The sequence below is a fragment of the Bactrocera dorsalis genome, chromosome 1, assembly GCF_023373825.1.
Source record: "Bactrocera dorsalis isolate Fly_Bdor chromosome 1, ASM2337382v1, whole genome shotgun sequence".
NCBI classification, from domain to species: Eukaryota; Metazoa; Arthropoda; class Insecta; order Diptera; family Tephritidae; genus Bactrocera; species Bactrocera dorsalis.
In genome coordinates, this window is record NC_064303.1 from 84,987,101 (window position 1) to 85,000,436 (window position 13,336).

Consider the following 13,336-nt stretch of genomic DNA (forward strand, 5'->3'; position numbering starts at 1 on the left):
AAATACCGTCATAATCCTCCTAAGCAAGAATAGTTTGGAACTCTCGGAAGCCGCGCTAAACAAATACTTAGTTTTCGCCGAAAATCTCGCAAAAAAGGACTTTGAGGTTTCGATTTGCATGTTTAGCCTCACAGTTGGCTTTGCTTTCGGTCAACCTGCTGCCAAAGGTATGTAATCACAATGAACAACAAACATGTGTTTTGCATCGACTTTGTAGGGCTAACTGTTTATGCATAGGTCTTGGGGCTGTGTGTATGCTTGCTAACAGCTTTTCATTTGGGCGGTCGTTTACAGGTCCGACCGCACCGCAGCGCTTCTCTTTACTTTTTGCCGTTGTTGGCGCGTTTAGTTCTTCAGCCTTTACTTACTGGCTGCGCGGCTGGGCGTCTTTGTCTACTAACTCAGTCGTTGATGCTCGGTTCGGCCCTGTTTGCATATTTACGTCGTAATAGTAAAAATAAATTGCGGTAAATGCTTTCATTATCATCTGCGGGGCAATACATCTTGGAAAAGGGAAAATGTTTGGCGGGGTGTGTAATGGCATAAATATGAGTTGTCTGCAACTGGGTGCAAGTGGGACAAATCAGTGTTGTGCACCGAACTGAAATAGTGCCTTGACTGAATTGCGAGAAATGAGTAGGCAAATATGCTGGTGGGTATTTAAGTTGGCATGTGTTGTTGTGTAAATGTGTTTGGGTATATTTTATGGCACAAGTTTGATTAAACTCGGTAATCAATTTTCGACAGTGGAAATCAGCCATTAAGTCGTTTAGTATGTCATTTCAGTGGGCGTTGCAAGACTAATTAAAGTGGTAAACTGGACTGGTTGCATCCCAATACAAAGTTTATGATAATTACATGTTATCGCACTGAAAGTATATCAACGTAGCTAATTTCTACAATTAATGCAGTATAGGGCGCTTATTGCTGCAAAAGCCGAACTATTATTCGCAACTAAAACTGCCAATGCAACGTTGAAATGCCAGAAACAATTATCTGGCTAAATTATCCAACTAAAAATCGCCTTAAAGCATATTTAAGCTCCGAAAAATATACAAAATTATCTATGGAGAGCTATAGTATGCGTTTACGTTGGGCTACATAAAAAATTCGTGAGAATTTTCATGCCACAAAAGTGCCATCACGACTTGGCCGTATTCTGCGGCCGCGAAGACATCAATTTCGATGTGCCGCAGTGGTTGCAACGGCACCAGCTCCGAGAAAAAGCAGAAGAAGACGACCAAGCAGCAGTAATAATGTCAGCGACACGTATTGCACTGCGGCAATAACACGAAGGTGATGTGTCGTGGCTTGAATTGCGCTGTGTATGATCTCTCTGTGTTCATGACAGTGTGCATGTGGGTGGGTGCGGAGCGGTGAGGACAAGCTAATGGGGTTATTGTCGTCACAGCAGATATTTGTAGTTGGCTACGCGTGTAATGCAATTGTTAGAAAGGATCGTCTTCATCTGAAAACGTCGCAATATGCATACATACAATATATATGGTATATTATGCAAACAGATACAAACAAACAAGAATAAATATACAAAGGTACATATATTTATTTTGTGATTTTAACTGCCTAACTGCAATTGCAAATAGAAATAAGAAGATGTTCACCGAGTAAGCATTTCAAACAGGGAGGTCAGGGAACGAAATAAAATAAGAAAATAAGACAAGTCAATTTAATTGATGTTGCTGAGAAATTGAAATGAACGGAAAATAATTTTTTTTTTTTTAAGTCTGTAAAGGTTGGTCTATCATGTGCCAAATTCTCCAAGTTACAAACTCAAATTATTTAAATTAAATTTTTGGCTATAAATCGTCGTTTATTAATTTTTTTTTCGATATAAGCCTTAACGTTATATGTGCTATTTGCCTCCGTCATGATGGTAAAGACTTCTACTTGAAAAATGCTCGGAAAATCCAATGGACCAATTCCCTCCGACGTTTTCGAACCGTCGGTGTATCACTTGCTTGTACTTTCCCTAAGCAGTAACTCGAAAGTGGAATCATTACTGGTATGGGTAACCTTAAACTTTTTAGTGAAATGTTTCCTTTTAATAATTGGGAGAAGAGTCAATGGAATTACACTATTTAATTCCTTCATCCGCTAGGATTATCTTACCTCTCCCATACCCTACTGATATCATTTGAAGTAGTGTGTGTTTGGCCACCTGAACTATTTCTAGGTGAAATGATGTGATGCTTGAGCTTCAAGTGCTGCCGTCGGACATGTGCGCATGGCACTCGACATACAGATGCATGCAAGTCGTTGCAGATTCGATGGCTGGAGCCCTATCGAAGTCTGTAACGCTTTTAAAGCTAAAAACACTTGTAACTCGTGGAAATGAAGTGTTTACCGTCCGGGACGATACGGTTGGCAGGTCTACAGTTCGCAGATTGGGCAGAAGATCGTTTGACCGAGGATGGTCAATTTTACCGAAAAATCATCTTTTCGGACGAGGTTCATTTCCATCTCGATGGTTACGTTAATTGTCGCATTTGGGGCACAAAAAACCCGCATGTAATCGTCGAGAAGCCAATGCACCCAGGACGAATCACTGTATGGTGCGGATTTTGGTCTAGTGGAATCATCGGCCCATTTTTCTTCGAAAATGAAGAAGGAACCGCCGTAACCATCAATGGTGAGCGATATTGCGAACCGAACCGAATTTTTCTTCAAGCAAATTGAAGAGGAAGACTTGGACAACATTTGGTTCCAGCAGGACGCTGCACTCAATCTTTTACGCCCTATCTTTAAATTTAACATTTTATATGGGGTGGGCCATACATACTTAATAATATATTCACATTCATCCTGGGCTGACGAAATGATAGACCGTTTTCCACCATTTGCTGAAAGTTTTCAAACGTTAGAAGAGAGTTCTATGTTCTATTTGACGGGATCTAAAAGGACGTTGTAGTTCTTGGAGAGAGCTGTAGGTAATAATGTATGGCATTGCCAAAAGTACATCAAATCGGGTCAATATTACCACTATCTCCCTTATACTTGATATAAGATATTCAAGCTTTGCTGGCCTTATAACAGATAAACACAATTATTGCCTACTTCTCGTATATACATACATATGTATGTATCAACATACTATAACTGCAATATGCTGCTTACTGCGTAACAATAAGAACTTGCATACTTATCTTTCCAAGCGACTAATGTGCGGGAGTTAGTATACATAAATAAATCTTCCAGCAATTACATTCTGTCGTCTTTTGCGGGAAGTGTAGGTAACAGTACATACCACTGAGGCGTCCATACTGCAACTCTCGGTACGCTTAGACTCCTACCGCTTTCTACAAAGTGTTCGCAGCTTTTTTATTGTCGTGTACGCTTTGTAAGTTGCATGTTTATGCCAAGCTTCTTTCACTTGCCGCTTTGCTACTTGTCCGATAGGATATTGGCAATTACAATAGCGCAATTCAGCAAAATAAGTATGAAAGTAAATCTAGCAGTGCTTGAGATGTTGAGGGCATTTCTTTCTTTGGTCGTGGAAATGAAGGTTTTCAGGTTACTTCTCACGGTGGGAAAGTATAAACTTTGGCTATTACAAGCCACCTTACATGGACAACTCATTAATCTTAATTCAACGATTGTTTACAACATTCGAGAATTTTACTTTTAAGTTTGCAGCTATGCACATTTCTTACAAATATGGGCACATTAATAGAAGAAGATGTTACCGAACATGTCATTTTCAGTATTTCACGCGTTACGCAACAAAAGCAACAAATATGTGTGATTCGTCTTCAGCTAGAAATGGTGTGTCGATAAATCTTAGCATTACAATTGCATTCTTCTTTACTTGGTCACATTATTATTTCACTCCTTCGCTGTACTTTTCTTCTCATATTTTCTTAGAGAATCGGTATATTTCACAACTTTTTCAATTTTTTGTGCGAATACGTTCAAAAACGCAGTTGCTCAACTTTTCTAGTTGCGACAAGCAACAACAAATGGTGTAGAATGCCGTTAGAGGGGCTGACATGCAGTCTCTGCGCACACGAAACAGGTACCAAGTGGAAAAATAAATATTTTTATCTGTGGTGTTGCCAGACCTTAACAAAAGTATTCACAGAAATCAAATAAATGGATAAAAATTGTATTGATATTAATCTTTAACAGTCTCTTCTCATGTTAGAAGCACTTTAATAGGCGCATTGGAGCCATATGTCATTCTGAAGCTTTCCTTTAGTATCATCAGCGTGTGGAAATATATTTACTATTTCATCTAATTGTATTATAAAAGGCCCTTCTGTTTTACCTATGACTATTTAAAAATTCTATTTACAGATACCAAACTTCGTGAAAGCTCCCAACATTTCTATGAAAAACGTCTAGAATTGAATATTTGTAGTTAGATAACCTCCAACCATTTCAAGAGACGTAACTTTTGTGAGAAAATATGTGAGAATCGAAAATGATGAACACAGGTTCTCTTGATCTTCTGATAGGATATGCTGAGACGGACGATGAAAACGGACGTGTTAAACAAAAATTTGGGCTCTGTTCAAAATTGGCATCTTATATTGATATCGCACACAATCAATCTCACCATCGATCGACTCATAAAATAATGAAAAATATTGGGCGAATTTAGGTTGGGATTCCTGAAGCATTCGCCATCATTCACCATTATCTTCCTGTCACTCCGCCGTCGGGTTTTTCCTGTATATTTTTCTTCTGAAAAGGTTGAGGTGATGGAAACTATGTTAAGTAATTGAATCGAAATATTTAAAAGAAAATCATATTCCTTAAACCAATACAAAATTTTTAGCCTGCTGGTAAAAGGAAACAATCAAAGTTTTAATTCTTAACATAGCAATCTGGCCACACTCTACTGCACATCTCAACAGTGACTGAAAGCACTATCGCTAAATATCTCTGCAAAACGATTCAACTTTTGTAACCTTTTTGCTCAAACTGACTGGTTGATCGAAAGCACTAAAAAACTTATTTATGTATACCATGTAAGTAAGGCTATACCACTTACTCCCCTGACCCTTGATGCATTGCAATATAATTCCATTTGCAGAAGACATACACATATGTATATTTGATCGGTTGATCGCTGATTCCTTGTATTGACGTAAAATATGCGCACACGTGATGTAATGATGCTTAAAACGAGTTGTTAGTGAGTGTTCGGAGAAGACACAGCCATCTCGTTGCCAATGTCGCTTCCTTTCGAACGACGAGATCACCGTATAGCTGTTGGCTATCCTATATGTACATACATCGTGCTGTCGACGTGAGTGAGCGGACCGCGATGTAATCACTCTTCGATCATTTAAAATTCGCTTTCGCGATCGTTCTTATTTGTATTCTGTGAGACCCGCTGCTTGTTCTATTCTCACAGATCGCAGGCTGACAACTTATTTCCATTACATCTATTGCTGTGGCATTTTTTCACTAGTACTACTATTTGTTCGTGATTTTTTCCGATGTATTTTGCGGCTTGTACGTATTTATTTATGTGGTTTGCTATGCCTGACAACATGTTTTGACTTTGTTTGGCATTCATAATGTTACGGACAAATGTTTCTGCGATTGCAGGAACTGCTCGCCATTCAACTAATGCGCTGGCTGAAATATTCGACATTGTTTTTCACAAGCCGCGCTTCCACAAATGGCTTTGGTCGGTTCTTGCCGCGGTGTCATCCGAGTTATTGGCAACGCAGAATCAGTCGCTTATGTGGCTATAGTTTGTTGTTTGCTTTTGAGCTATTGCCGTGATCGTTTTGGCCTTAACAAATGGGAAATGTCATTACATACCTAAATGATTGTCTTCTCTACAATCGATTTTGTTTTGATAAAATTGTTGTTGTGGACTTATGACATCAGGTTTTGTATGAATTTGTTACTCTAATTGCAGCATTAGTGTTCAGTCACAATCGTCGTAGAGTATGTATTTCTTTATGGTTCACGTTCTATTTCAAAGTCAAACTATCTTATAGAGAAATCGATTACTTCGGCATTTGGCAGTTCTATGCTTTACTGGTTTCGCTGAAAGCGGATTCCAGCGGTAATTAGCTTAAGTGACACAGGTAAGATTATCATCTTCAGTTCATTCAACTTGGTTACGAGTGCGAACGTTTGCAAGTCATGGCTGAGACCTTCATATGTCAATGACGTGGATGACAGTTGAAATTTATGTGACTGTTGCTATTCAAGCTTTGCGCCAGACCTAACGATTTTCTGCTTAATTTGATCGATGAGCAAAAATTAGTTATTATTGTAGTCGTAACTATTTATCATCTATATACTTGTATGTGTAAGTTTTGTAATTCGACAAGTAGCACTATATTATATAAATAAGTGGTTCCGTAGTAATTATACTAGATCTAATATAGTTTAAGTTGAACTAATAGTCTTGATAAATTTACACACATTTGGATTAGACAACATTTCCTTGTTTTTGTAGAAAGTAAATTTAATTTTATTGACAAACAATTTTGTTGCTTAAAATGTTGTTAGTTAGTTTTTATAATCTGATAAAACTCAAACGGCTGCAAACATTATCTACTCTTGCAATCTTCTGAGTATTAAGAAGGGCTATTGAAGTTTTCAGATTGTTTTAGTCAAGTCTTAGTTTATAGAGATAGGAAGGTGCACCATTTAACTGGTCATATGAGAATGTGAAGATTGGTAAATGTAACATTCTCGTCTAATCTGTATGAATATAATTTACAACATGGGTGAAGGGGTTACATCCACTTGTAAGTTCGAATGGATGTGCTTTTTTTTTTTGTTAATTCCTTCTGGAAAGGCTTTTTATTAAATATATATAAAATATATGAAAATTTAGCGAATTTAACGTATTCTAAGAATTTATATTTTATTAATAAAAATATTGGGTTCCGTCGTTCCTATAGAAGATCTCCTGAAAGTCCTCCGCAAAAAAGTGTTTGTAGGTGAGGAAGATATGTCTGATCCAAATTATCTGAAATAAAACAAACCAAAAGGATTATTTTTATGACAAATAAATACAGGTAATGGTTGAAGAAATTATCAAAATTTTTATTTTAGAAATGGCGGCCTACCAACAAAAAATTCTTTTTTGCACAAAAATGTACATTTTAAAGTGAGCAAAATATCGAAATTTTTATCAGAAACTTTATTCCTTCGGTCATTACCTGACAAGAGTATCTAAGAAGATCCTGTGAAGATTTCAAGTCAATCGGTCAAGCCATTTCGGAGAAACATTCCTCACCGACTTTGAAAACAACGTTTCGAGAAAAACGCAGCTGATAATCCTATTCCCCATACTTCCCATATTTTCACTCTGTAGCAGCCAACTGTAAAACGAGATGTTCACATAGAGCGTGGCTGGTATACATTTTTAGTTTACGAGACATGCAAATTAAATTAATTAGATAATAGCCTCTATACCCACTTTTCCAAACTTTTAAACCGCATAGGACCCTACGTTTTTTGAACTACTAATCCATAAAAAATACCGCCAATCACAGAGTCTGAAAGTATAACAATGAAACGTGAGCTTTTAATTAAACGACGTTTTGTTGAAGAAATATGTTTTGAAAATATAGCATTGAAACCATTTCGCTATAAGGTATGTTTCCCAAGTCAGAGATCGCTCGTAAAAATTTCGCTGTGGCATGAATTGCAGGTGCATTCCAGTAATTTTGCTCACAGCTTATTTCATTCACACACTTTGTCTATGTTGTAGCGAAAGTCAGTTCGTGGGTAACTGTACTAGGCATTTTCAAAAACGGAAAATCCCAGCGAAAAATTGCTGAGGTAGTACATTTAAGTAGTGCTACGGTGCAAAATATAGTTCTGCCAAAATACACCAAACAAAATTTTCAATGAACCTGATGAGCATTTAATTGTGCGTAAGATTAAAGAAAACCCGAGACTACCAGTTCTAAAGTTAACTACAGAGATTCAGAAGGAGCTAGGGAAATCATTTTGTGCTGAAACTATGCATCGATTTCAATAGCCCAGTAGCCCGAACGAAATCATTCATTAGAAAAAAAATTAAGCCGAGTTGCAGAAGGCCAGGTAGACTAAGGATTTTAATTTCTGAAACACTGTAATTTTTGCTGACGAATCGAAATTCAACCTTTTTAGCTCAGATGGAATGGCTTAAATGTTGCGAAAACCCCATACTGATCTTCAGAGATGTTAAATTAGGCCAACTGTTAAATATGGTGAGGGCAGTGCTATGATGTGGTAATATGTTAAAAGAAAATTTAATCTAAAGTGCCAAAAAACTTATGATACTTCAAAATTTCCGGTATTATACTAAACACAAATCTTTAACAGTGTAGACCTGGCTAATATGGAATTGTCCCCACCTAATGAAGCCACCGGAACCCGATCAAGAACTACAATAACATCTGTAAACACCACATAAGTAATAAGAAACATTTTAAAAGTGATATTTTGGAAGAGTAGAACAAAATTGGAATAGAAAGCACAAAATACTTGTTTAGTTCATGTCAGCTAGACTAAAAGCGGTATCACACCAAGTAATAAACAAGTTTTAAATAAATCATTTATATAATTTTTAGTAAAAAGTACACTGCATGAAATAAAATAAGGTATAAAATTTGTTTACGTTTCTACTTTTTAATAATTAAAAAAATAAATGAAGTATCTTTTATAAGCTACACATTCCTATTTCCAACTAAGAGTTTCTATTATTTCGATATGTGTTTTGTGGTCAATATGTGCTACTTCTAATTTTGTAATTTCACGTACCTGAAATAAGCTGTGAGCCACTGTATATGATCACCTATCCAGCTGTTATTGGTTTACCGAGTTTGATTATTTTATTGCCCAACAACCGAAGAACAAAATTGAGGATTTCTACTTTTAAGTCCGTACTTAGTTTTGTTATTTATATAAGTGTGTCTGATATACTTTTATATAATTACATATACATAACCTATATATTTATTAAGTATTTCATAGCTTTTACACTTAGAAAAATACTTTCGGTTTAACTGCAAACTTCGATGCTTTAAATATCGTATTAACTCTTACCAATGCACATATCCAACTTTATCCACAATCTGATATTTATTTATGGAGTTGTGATAGTCAAATTATATTTTATTAATGCTATCTATTGCAACTAACTCTTTCAAATGTAAATTCGAAGATAATTTTTATCAATTTACCATTTGAATGTGGATAGCTTATCTGCATACAAAAATAGCCACAAATTAGTTGACCTCAAACTGTTGGACGCTTCTTTGTTTTAATTAAAAGCTAACGCTTATTAAGATAAGGAATTAAAACAAACTAGTTTTATTGAAAAATAAAATTAGAATAAATAAAAATTTGAATTTTAATCTCGCAGCAATACAAATTGTCACATTTTGGCTTAAAATAAATTTCAACAAATAGGAAAAACTAATAACTTTGAATCGAAATACAATTAAAACAGTGCTGCACTCATACACACATACATATGCATAGAAATGTATGTTTGTAGATTGGTGTTTGTTGATGCATCAATACGAATTCCAAATTGATGAGCGTACACAATGCGATACGGACCAGGTGAGCCTCGCACGCATTGCTGGCATGCCATGCGTTCATTAACAGCTGCTAATAGGGGTACGACACAACAACAAACCGTAAAAGCAGCAGCAAAGGCGACGCCAATAATGGGAACAATGCCAGCAGTCAGTCAGTCGGCGGCAGCGTCAACGAAAAGCAAAGACATGTAAGCATGCGATTTTATTGACCATTTCAATTCAATTTAGGCTAATTTAATTTCAATAATAACACGCCAATAGGGCACACCAAACATTCAAACACACATACATAAATACTATATGCATGTGTTGGCTCTGCGGCTAGCGTTGACCGATCGGCTGGCTCAGCGCTATTTGGTGCAATAACAATTACAACAACTAACAGCCTGCCCCAGAGGTGAACAGGCAATACGGCACTGGTTAGCGCTTCTGCTCGGGTGTGTTGGAAGCGTGGGACGTTGAAAGGGGGAAGATGAGATGTGGCAGCGGCAAGTGGCGACTGACGGAGGGCGTGTATGTGCATTTGTTTATTTAACGTACCTTTGCTTCATGTGTCGGTATGCATGTATGTCCAAATGAATATTGTTTAAATGCAGTTGCATGTCGTTTGTTGCACGACACATGCTGCCGCCGTACCACTAGCGGCGTATAATGTTGTTGATACCACCGCCGCGCCTTTTAATGCTTGTGGCAACAAAGCAAACGAGCCGCATAAAACGAATAATCTCGCTGCAACTTTGTTATTCTCCACTACTGTTTATGATTGGTTCGTATTTTACTGTTATAGCAGTTATTGTACATTGATTTTAATCAGTTTTGTTTACTTTGTTTAACGGCGCTAGTTAAATATATATACATACTTGCATATGTGTGTAAAAATATATGTATACATATGTACATAATATTCATGAGCATATACAAAATATACCTGTCGTGTTTTGTCCGGGGTTAGCTCTTAACTGCTTAACTGATTTGAGTAAGATTTAGTACACTGTGTCCGGTTTGATTTGGAAGATATGATGATTTGCATATCATTTATGTTAAAAGTAAAAATTCTAAAAAATCTTTTTCTAAACCGAAGCAGCTCCGAAGCTATAAACGCTTTTCAAAGAAGCACTTGATTCCGATTGCTCAGGTTATTTGGCTGCTACGTAGTATATAACCTTATCGGCGGTTCCCACAAATGAGCAGCTTCACGGTAATAATAGGACGCTCGCATATACATATGTATTTTTTTTTTTATTTTCTCTTTTGAAAGTAGGAGGAAGCATCAAAAGCCGAAGTGTGGAACTTTAATCCGCTAAACCTAACCTACTCCCAACTCCAGACTCTCCCACGGAACCACCTGATTAGATATTACTTCGTGCGGGTGATAAGACAATTAAGTGTCCTCCATAGCACGGACGGACTGACGGACGCCTATTATGCTCTATATGTCTAAGTTTTGTCATGATTGACGCTGCCGCTTCGCTGACAGCATTCCAGTTCTCAGTGGACTGGCACATAAGTGTCGTCAAATTTTCCACCGTAAAACTACCCCCCAGTGTAGTTTTAAGTTTTTCCCTTGTATTTAAAAAGCGAGGGCAATAAAAGAATACATGCTCGAAGTCTTCTAAACACTCTGAACACGTCGGACAATTCGGACTAATGTCGTGCTGGAATCTGTACAGGTAGCTTCTAAAGCACTCATGCCCACTTATTACTTGAGTTAGGTGGAAATCCAGGTCCTCATATCGTCTGTCGATCCAGGAATGGATGTCCGGTATTTGTCTGTAGGTCCACCGTCTTTTAAGTGAGGTTTGCCACCGCTGCTGCCATATCATTAAGCTTTTCACTCTCTCTTACCTTTTGGCTCCTATAGATGGCTCTGGTAATTTGTAAACTCGTTCGTATTCGTCACCCTGGATATCAATGGGCATCATACTGGCTATTACTTCAGCAGCATCACTTGAAATTGTTCGAAAAGCACTGATAACTCTTAGTGCCGACAGCCTGTGCACTGTGTTTATTTGTCTGGCATATGCTTTGATGCCTAGCGCCTGGATCCATAGAGCCGCATATAACATAACCGATCTCATTACCTTTGCGAGTAAAAAACGCCGGTTGGAACGCACGCAGCCTTTATTTGCCATCATTCTTGATAAGACATTCAGGATCTTATTCGCTTTACCTGCAGTGTACTCTAGGTGATTCTTAAATTTGAGCCTTGAGTCTACTATTACTCCTAGAGATTTTAGGCGTGGCTGTGAATGAATCTCGCACTCCTCTATGGTGAGAGATATACTTTCCTCTACTTTTCTTGTACTTATGAGCAAGACTTCTGTCTTTTGCTAAGCCAGTTCTAAACTCATTGAGGAGAACCATTGGCGCAGACCATTTATGCACTCATTGCATTTGCTCCGGATGTCGTCAAGATGTTTAGCAACTGCTACCACAATAAGGTCGTCTGCGTAAGCCACTAATTTAATAGCTTTCGGTTGGTGTCTCCTTAGCACCCCATCATACATTATGTTCCATAGAAGGGGGCCTAGTACCGAGCCTTGCGGTACTCCACTCGAAATTGAGTAGCTCTTTGTGCCTTCATCTGTGTCGTATAATAGTTGCCTGTTTTCAAAATAACTTATGACAATTTCCATAAGATATTGAGGAGCACGTATTTCATATAGAGCTTTGATTATGTTTACCCACTTTGCTGAGTTAAAGGAATTCTTCACATCCAGGGTGATCAGCGCACAATATTTTTTTGCCACTTACTGCGCATTTTGCAGTGTCAACGACATCGTATAGTGCGTCAATGGTGGACCTCTTTTTCATAAAGCCGTATTGTCTTTCTGATAATCCGCCGGCTTTCTGGATTGCTATCTCCAAGCGGTTTCTAACTATGCTTTCATATACTTTGCCAATAGTATCAAGCATACACAGAGGTCGATGTGAAGATGGCTCCTCCGGAGGCTTTTTTGGTTTAAGAAGTAGAACCAATCGCTGGACTTTCCATGGGTCGGGAAATATTCATTCTTTTAAGCACGCATTGTACATTTTCACGAATAATTTATGTTTCAGAGTCATAGCTTCTTTGAGGGCTCTGTTTGGAATGCCATCTAATCCAGGCGCTTTGCTGCTTTTAATTTTTCCTGCTATGGCCAATATTTCTTCTTCACTAACTAGCAGTGTTGGCTCTTCGACTTCGGTTAGAGGCTAAGCATAAGAAATACTGTCGTGTTTTGGAAACAAAGTTTCGACGAGAGTTCTCATAAAGGATGCTCTTTTGGGTTGTTGGGCCTTATTTTTGAATTTTGACATACATATTTTGTTGCTGTTCCCCAGGGGTCTTCGTTTGCTTCCTCACAGAGTTTTTCAAAACATTTCTTTTTACTGCGACCAATGGCTGACTTCAGAAGCTTCTTTTGACTTTTAAATATATTCCTAAGATTGCTTTCATTTTCTTCACTCTGATTACGTTGTAGGGGACGTCTAGCTGAGTTGCAGAGTTTTCTGAGCCCAGCTATTTCTTCATTCCACCAATACACTGGTCTACGGTTGTTGTGGTGTGCTGTCCTACGCATGGTTGCGTCGTCATCTCAAAAAGTTCGGCATCAAAGTCTTTTTGTTTCCAAGATCGTTTTTGGCATGTGCTCCGGGTGCGGCGTTCCGTCCCTCCGGCATATGAGATTTCGGCAATAATAGCCATGTGGTCACTATATGTAAATATGTCCGACACCGCCCACTTAATGTGCCTACTAAGGGCGTCATTGGCGAACATGAGATCGATTATGGAGCCTTTGTTTCCTTTTTGAAATGTATTT

At 37.8% G+C, this 13,336-nt stretch overlaps 1 protein-coding gene across 2 annotated transcripts in view; it reads left to right on the forward strand.

Moving 5' to 3' along the window:
- LOC105223163 (neural-cadherin) overlaps positions 1–13,336 on the forward strand; it is a 333,332-nt gene that overhangs the window by 8,123 nt on the left and 311,873 nt on the right. Inside the window, exon 1 of one of the 2 annotated variants that reach the window (XM_049446300.1) lies at positions 9,704–9,721. The exons of the other annotated variant lie outside the window; for it this stretch is intronic. The gene's annotated coding sequence lies outside the window, so the exon portion shown is untranslated. Of the gene's footprint in view, positions 1–9,703; positions 9,722–13,336 lie in introns of those variants that run through there. 2 annotated transcript variants of the gene reach the window in all.